This window comes from Betta splendens, chromosome 2 (genome assembly GCF_900634795.4).
Source record: "Betta splendens chromosome 2, fBetSpl5.4, whole genome shotgun sequence".
Classification (NCBI taxonomy): domain Eukaryota; kingdom Metazoa; phylum Chordata; class Actinopteri; order Anabantiformes; family Osphronemidae; genus Betta; species Betta splendens.
Genome location: NC_040882.2, coordinates 28120670 through 28128169, shown reverse-complemented (window position 1 = coordinate 28128169; position 7500 = coordinate 28120670). Strand labels below are relative to the sequence as shown.

General features: G+C 44.2%; 1 protein-coding gene across 3 annotated transcripts in view; it reads left to right on the top strand.

Moving 5' to 3' along the window:
- LOC114851240 (zonadhesin-like) overlaps positions 1 to 476 on the top strand; it is a 6940-nt gene extending 6464 nt beyond the window's left edge. For all 3 annotated transcript variants that reach the window (XR_008696596.1, XM_029142950.3, XM_029142951.3), the window contains exon 18: positions 1 to 476. This exon is cut by the window's left edge and continues 204 nt beyond it. The gene's annotated coding sequence lies outside the window, so the exon portion shown is untranslated.
- Positions 477 to 7500: the final 7024 nt, after the last annotated feature.

Here is a 7500-nt window from a genome sequence, read left to right as displayed (position 1 = left end):
AGGTCTAGGAACCGCTGTCTCATTTTAAACAACCCACAAAGCTTCAGGTGATGAAGCCCTGGGCTCATCCACTACCTGTAGATCCGACATCACGATTACTGAGAAATCAGTTCATACAGGAAAACTTCAGACGAAGGATGACAGAAGCAGAGACACGTGACACAGGGTTGAATGACGAAAGATCAATGTTTGTCGACCTACAGCGTTCACCAACTTTCAATCGGTCCTGATCCAGAGGCTGGACGTGTAAAGATAAACAGCTGTTTATGGTGAAAAGTAATGAAATAATTAATGTCATGTCTTTGATATATATAGATAATCAGTGTTTAAGGACTTTGTTTAATTAATCGTTTCCTTTCTAGTGACCCAAGATTAGTAAAGTATCTCTGACCAGGAAATTTTGAGGTTTCTTTTCATTTCCTGTTTGTAACATCTAAAAATCAACAATAAAGAACCGGGACGTGGTTAAAGACAAACCTGACTTTGGTTTTATTAATGCATTTCACTCATGATCTGCACTTTTATGGAGAGTTATTGTCTCTTTTCACTTCTCATCTGAGGCAATGACCTGGTAAATACCCTGAGGTCAGTGGCAGCGCAGCAAAGTGAAACACTAGCAAGTGTGAATCAGACGTTACGTTTTAATAAACTGGAATAAATCAATTTTAACTTTTGCTGAAGAACTGAAAACATCAGTGTGTTTAGTGAATTCATGTGTGCAGAAAATTTGATTTGAAGGTGGGTTGAAAAAGACATAAAGAAAAGATCTGTAAGTTAATTATTAGTTTACAAAATAAAAACTAGTCGTGTAATATGATTATAAGCCATGAATGCATTTTTCTGCCTGCTGAACTCAGAAGCTCGGTCCAATGGTCCATGGTCAGCAGTCAAAGCTTCCTCCCTGATGTAAGGAGTGTTAAGTGAAGGAGGGGCTTTATAGTAAAATACACCTGACTAGGTTAGAAGCAGTGCCGTTTTCCTGCCCTGTGTAGAAACAGCTGGAGTCACAGCAGACTGCAGGGAAAATCAAACCAGACCACCGACGATGTGGCCACACACGACGTAGCCGGTGGCCCAGGTCCAGAACCAGCAGCAAGACTTTGGTCAAAGCGAAGGCAATGCAGATAAAAAGGATTTCACTGATGCGCAGGCAGTCGAAGAGACTGAAGGCGAGAGTGATGGGAGATGATGAGTTGACTGACATGTTGTTGTCAAGGAGGCCTGAGGAAGAAATGGGAAATAAGAGCCAAGGACGGGCCTGAGTACCGTTAACATTAGAACCAAATCAGAACCTTCTTCCAAATGACAGAAAGCACTGTCTAGACCCATCAACTTTAAATTTATTAATCCTCTGTCTTACCTAGACAGCTTCTCCCCCATAACTCATATGGAGTTAACCTCAATAATTAACTCTTCCAAGTCGTCCACTTGTCTTTTAGATCCAATCCCAACCAGATTACTCAAAGAAGTTCTACCTTTAATCAGCTCATCCTTATTAAATCAAATCAACCAATCTTTACAACTAGGCTATGTACCACAGGCTTTTAAGGTGGCTGTGGTCAAACCTCTATTGAAAAAACCAACCCTTGACCCTGGACAACTAGCCAACTATAGGCCCATTTCAAATTTACCCTTTATTTCCAAGATTCTGGAAAAAATCGTGGCTAAACAATTATCTGACCACCTTAGTGGGAATAACCTGTACGAAGTTTTTCAGTCAGGATTTAGAAAACATCATAGCACAGAAACAGCTCTGGTTAGAGTCACTAATGATCTTCTATTAGCTTCGGACAATGGTCTAGTTTCTGTCCTTGTCCTGTTAGATCTTAGTGCTGCATTTGATACAATTGATCATAACATTCTATTACAGACACTAGAACATAGAATCGGGATTAATGGAACAGCATTGGGATGGTTTAAATCCTATTTGTTGAACAGATTCCAGTTTGTTCATGTTAATGATAAATTCTCCACACGCACAAGGATTAGCTATGGAGTTCCACAGGGTTCTGTGCTGGGTCCAATTCTGTTTAGCCTATACATGTCTCCTCTAGGTGAGATTATTAGAAAGCATTCTATTAATTTTCATTTTTACGCAGATGATACTCAGCTATACATGTCCTTGGAACCAAATGAAACAGATCAACTAGTCAAAATTCAGGGTTGTTTAAAAGACATCAAATCCTGGATGTCCCAAAACTTCCTTCAACTAAACTCAGATAAAACCGAGATTCTTATTGTTGGGCCTAAAAATCTGAGAGAGACACTATTGGAGTCAGATAGCCACCCTGGATGGCATAACATTAGCTTCAGATTCTACTGTGAGGAACCTTGGTGTCATGTTTGACCAGGATCTCTCTTTTACATCATACATTAAACAAATCTCCAGAACCGCCTACTTCCACCTTAGAAATATAGTTAAAATCAGAAGCATCCTCTCTCAGAGCGATGCAGAGAAACTGATCCATGCATTTGTTACCTCTAGGCTGGACTACTATAACTCCTTACTCATAGGATGTCCTAACAGCTCCTTAAAAAGCCTACAGCTCATTCAAAATGCTGCAGCCAGAGTTCTGACAGGACTTAGAAAGAGAGATCACATTTCTCCTACATTAGCTTCTCTGCACTGGCTGCCTGTAAAATGTAGGATAGAATTTAAAATTATCCTACTCACATACAAAGTACTCAATGATAAAGCTCCTTCTTATCTCAAAGACCTTATAGTTCCTTATGCTCCCAGCAGAACACTTCGTTCTCAGAGCGCTGGGCTACTTGTGGTTCCTAGAGTGTTTAAATGTAGAACAGGGGCCAGAGCTTTTAGCTCCAAGCTCCTCTCCTCTGGAACCAGCTCCCTCTTCAGGTTCGAGAAGCTGACACACTCTCCAACCTTTAAGATTAGGCTTAAAAACCTTCCTCTTTGATAAAGCTTATAGTTAGAGATGGTTCAGGGGTCACTGGCAATTATTGTTAGTCACAGGAACCATCTCTTAGTTAAGCTGCAATAGACATAGACTGCTGGGGGACTTAATTTATACACTGAGCTCCTCTGTTTCCTTCTACCTCCTCTGTCCCATAACCTCCCATCATTGTCCCATGTTTAACTAACCTTGTCTCTTTCTGTCCAGTAGTTGTGCTTCTCTCCTCTCCCCCCCCCCCCCCAGCTGATGGGCAGCTGCGGATCCAACCATTCTGCCTGCGTCCAGTCCCTGGTCCTACCATCCTGCCTGTGCTCTGTTGTTGCTTGTTGTTGCTTGTTGCTGTGCTTTTCTATCTCTCTATCCTCTCACCCCAACCGGGTCGAGGCAGATGGCCGCCCACATCCAGTCTGGTTCTGCTGGAGGTTTTCTTCCTCGTTAGAGAGGGAGTTTTTCCTCTCCACTGTTGCTGTCAAATTAAATGCTTGCTGTATGTGGGATTTGTTGGGTTTAGTTGTGTGAGGTTTTAAACCTTACTTTGTAAAGTGCCTTGAAATAACTTTGTTGTGATTTGGCGCTATATAAATAAAATTGAATTGAATTGAATAGAACCTACTACAGTAGCACCACTAGAAAAACACACGAAATGATTTCTCACAATCTATAAAGTTAACATCAGTCTGTTGGAATCCTTTGCTGCAAATAGATGACACAGACACACTCCAAATGTAAAAGCCCAACTTCACTGATCGCTTCCAACAGTTCAACGACTGATCCACGGTCAGATTTGAAAGTTCTATCATAATCATTATAATCGTTTAGTTATAACCACATTTTGGAAAAGTGAGGAGTAAAAACTACTGAGCGATGTTTGAATGTGACAGTGTGTTTGTGTGGACACTCCACAAAATAAAACCTTCCTACAATAAGTTTGCATAAAATTGCTTCAAATGAAATGAATGAAAGAAATCCATGTTTTCCTGAGCTCTGACCTAAATGAATGCAGTTCCTTTTTATTATTAATGATCACTCACCTCAGAGATCTTGAGACTTCAGCCTCTGGTCTGTTGATTACAGAGGATCCTCATGTATTAATTCTCGCCGTTATTAAGGTGCATGTGTTGATTTTGTTGCTTGATGTGTCAAGAGGAGACGGAGCCGGTGTGAGGTCCTTTGCATGTTGCAAATTTGTTGCATATATGATATTTTGTGGTAAATTGAAGCAGGCAAATTTATTTCTCTTCATTAATGGTCCACAGAGGCCAGAACTTTGTTTTGTTTTTTTCTTATTAAAAATAAAATACAATTTAAAGCATTTCTAACTATTTAGCCCAGTGTTCATTCATAATGCAGGCCTTGAACCACAGGTCAAACTCCAGCCTTCGCCCTCAGACTGGGGCCCTGCTGGGTTCCAACCCTCCTTGATGGGGCTCCAGGGATTGACTCAACACACCTGATGGAGCTGAGAGTTGGCCTGAGTTTGAGCCGTGTCTTAGTCTGAACTTCACAGCACGTCTCCATCTCCCCGTCTCCTGCACAGGTTAAACATATTACTAATGAAGGTTCTGTAGTTCCTGAAAAGCAAATGCCGTAAATTTGTAAATCCATGAGCTAAAGCTGAAAATGTGCACTGTGATAACACTTAAAATGTTACACTTCAAATCCACCGTTGGTGCATGAAGACAAGGTAGAAACATTATGTGCAGTTGATAATTTAGGAAACTGTTTCTCCAGAATGAGTTGAACAATCACATGTTCTACATGTTCTTTTCTTGCTCAGCACGAAAGACATAATCAGGTTCAAAGCACTTTTGAGCCAGTGTTTGTCTTGAGAATCCTTGACTGAAGTTTCTTATACTTCGTTCATTCAACAAGGGGTTTAAAGGCTTGATGTTAGTCAGTCAAAGCTTTGAGGCGCATCAGTGCAAGGGAAAGATCTACAAAACGGTGGTTCGTCCAGTGACCCGTGTGGCTCCAAATGCCGGCCCTCAACACTGGAGATGCGCATGTTACGATGGAGCCTGGGACTTATGAGACATGATCAGGTCAGGAACGATGATATACACAAGTGGCTGGGAGAGGCCCAATAAAGGAAAAAATGCTCGATTCGCGCTTATGCTAGTACATGTATGGACACGTAGCCAGAAGACTCCAAAAACCCAGAACAACAAAACCGCAACAAGAATCGGCCCCTCTGGCTGTCGCCCTCAAGGAGGCCAACGAAGCGATGGATGGATAGAATCAAAGAATAACACCAGGTAACGCGTTACGCGGCCTGATTCGCTGACGGCTGGGTTCAGGCTGACCAATCAGAGCAGAGAGCTGTCTGCCTCGCCCATTACATTCTCTATGCTTTAATCAAGTGACTGTCATAACTCAAGTCATTTCGTCACTGTTCTGTTCATTTCTGGTTTTATTTTGTTACCACTTCCTGTCCAGCACTCATACTAAGTAAATCTAGCCTTACGTCCGGTCCTTGTTAACCTCAGCTGTTTCCCATTATTCATTATGTTTTGTATTTAAGCACCACCTCTTGCCACAGCCATTTGCCAGATTGTCTGCGTTCCAGCGTTACCTTTTGTCCAGTTATCGTGTTTGACCCAGCCTTGTGACCTCTCCTTGCCTTTTGTCCAGCCTCTGATAGTGTCTGGCCCTGGTTTTGACCATTGCCTGTTCTTGACCTCGTTTTGCCTGCACCTTGTTGGATCCTGCCTTGCCTGTAGCGTGTATGACCTTCGCCTGCCTGACCTCGAACCATTAAACATGACACAGAGGAGAACCTAAGTTTAGAACAGCTGCTAAAGTCTGAGCTTTAACAGATTTAGTGACTTAAAGTTGGTTTAAATGCTTATAAAATTATACTGTTCTGGATATGTAAATCTAAACATAAATGGCTTGTTGTTATAAGTTGCTCCAAATGTTGCTGACCAGTGATGATTTTATGGGCAATTTAGAGACAAATAAATGAAGACAAATAAATATGAATGAATATAACTTTACCCAAGTCACAAATAAAAACAAATCATTTCTGAACTGATTTAAGGCCGTGATCATTTTACGTCTTTATTAAACACACAAATGAACTATAATCTCTAGTTACAGATTTAGTATCAGCGACGGACCTGCACAATGTTCACAAGCACGTTTCACTCTATGGATGTCGCTGCATCTCCGTTGGTTGAGCTGCTGTTTCCAGTCGTGTCTTGTTTAATCAGTAACCTGAGCAAAACGCTGTGAACAGCGACTGAACAAAGGCTCCAACTGCAGAACATCTGTATGTTGTATACAAGTACATACCCAACCACTCAGTGTTAGTGTTACCTATGTATTCAGAGCAGAGCAGCTGGTTGAAAACCTGGGGGCGTCTGGTCCAGGCTGGAATCAAAACCACTCAGCATCTGTTTCTATGATTAAACATTTAGAGTTGAACTAACCTCCTTCTGTTGTTTATCATCAGTTTGAGACACTACAGTTATAAAGAGATGAACTGGTTTCAATGCACCACTGGGCCCAGAAACCAGCCACTGACCCTGTTCTGCTTCACTACTGGAGTCTCACTGCATCTCTGTGATGAGTGAGCCTTCAAACTAAGCCGACGACCGGACCTCCCCTTCCCCTCATCCTACTTACTGCTGGACCTGCAGCACCTCAGTTTTCTTGCCCTGAGTAGAAACAGCAGAAGCAGCAGGAAGCTGCCGGGAACGTTGAACCAGATTGTGGACAACACCACCACACACCAGGAGGTGTAGGTCAGCGAGGAAAAGACAGTCAGACCAACACACACCAGGATCCCAATGAAGAGCAGCCACAGGCCGGCCATGATGCTCATGACTGTGTAGAAGGCCCTCAGCTTGACCTGGTCCACCCGCTCCCTGTCCTTGGCCACGTCTCCGGGCCCCGGACGAATCAGAACGCAGAGAACAGAGACGCTGCAGAAAGTGACGACCACCAGAGAAAAGATGAAGACGCAGAAAAACAGGATGGAAACTCCTGAAAAGAACAAGTATGTTGAAGTGCACCACCCGACACAGAACAGCCACACGCAGCCGGTGCACGCGGTTCTGATCCGGACGCCGGCGGAGCCCTGGAGCCCCCTGTAGGCGATGGGGTGAACTACAGCCAGGTAGCGCTCCACGCAGAAGAGCACGTGGAACAGCGTCTGTCCAGGGAAGACGATGAAGAAGACGTTGAGCCCCAGCGCGGCCAACCGGGTGCAGCGGGCGAAGGCGCCGTAGCAGAGCAGCGCCCAGCCCGCCTCGCTCAGCAGCTCCATGGCCGCCATGTGGAAGCTGAAGTGGTCGGAGTGGCTGGAGGCTCTGGAGCAGCGCCTCCGCCATCGCTGGAGAGCCAGGCACAGGATGAAGACGCAGAGCGGGAGGACGAGCAGCAGCTTGGTGACGCTGTAGGCGACGGTGATGGAGAGGACCTGGGCCACGTCCACGCAGTCGTAGATGGTGAAGCTGCTGTTGGTGATGGAGGTCGAGTTGACTGACATGGCTGAGGAGGACGAGGAGGAGGAGGAGGTGGAGGTGGTGGAGGAGGAGAGGAGGAGGTGGAGGAGGCGGAGGTGGAGGTGGAGGTGGAG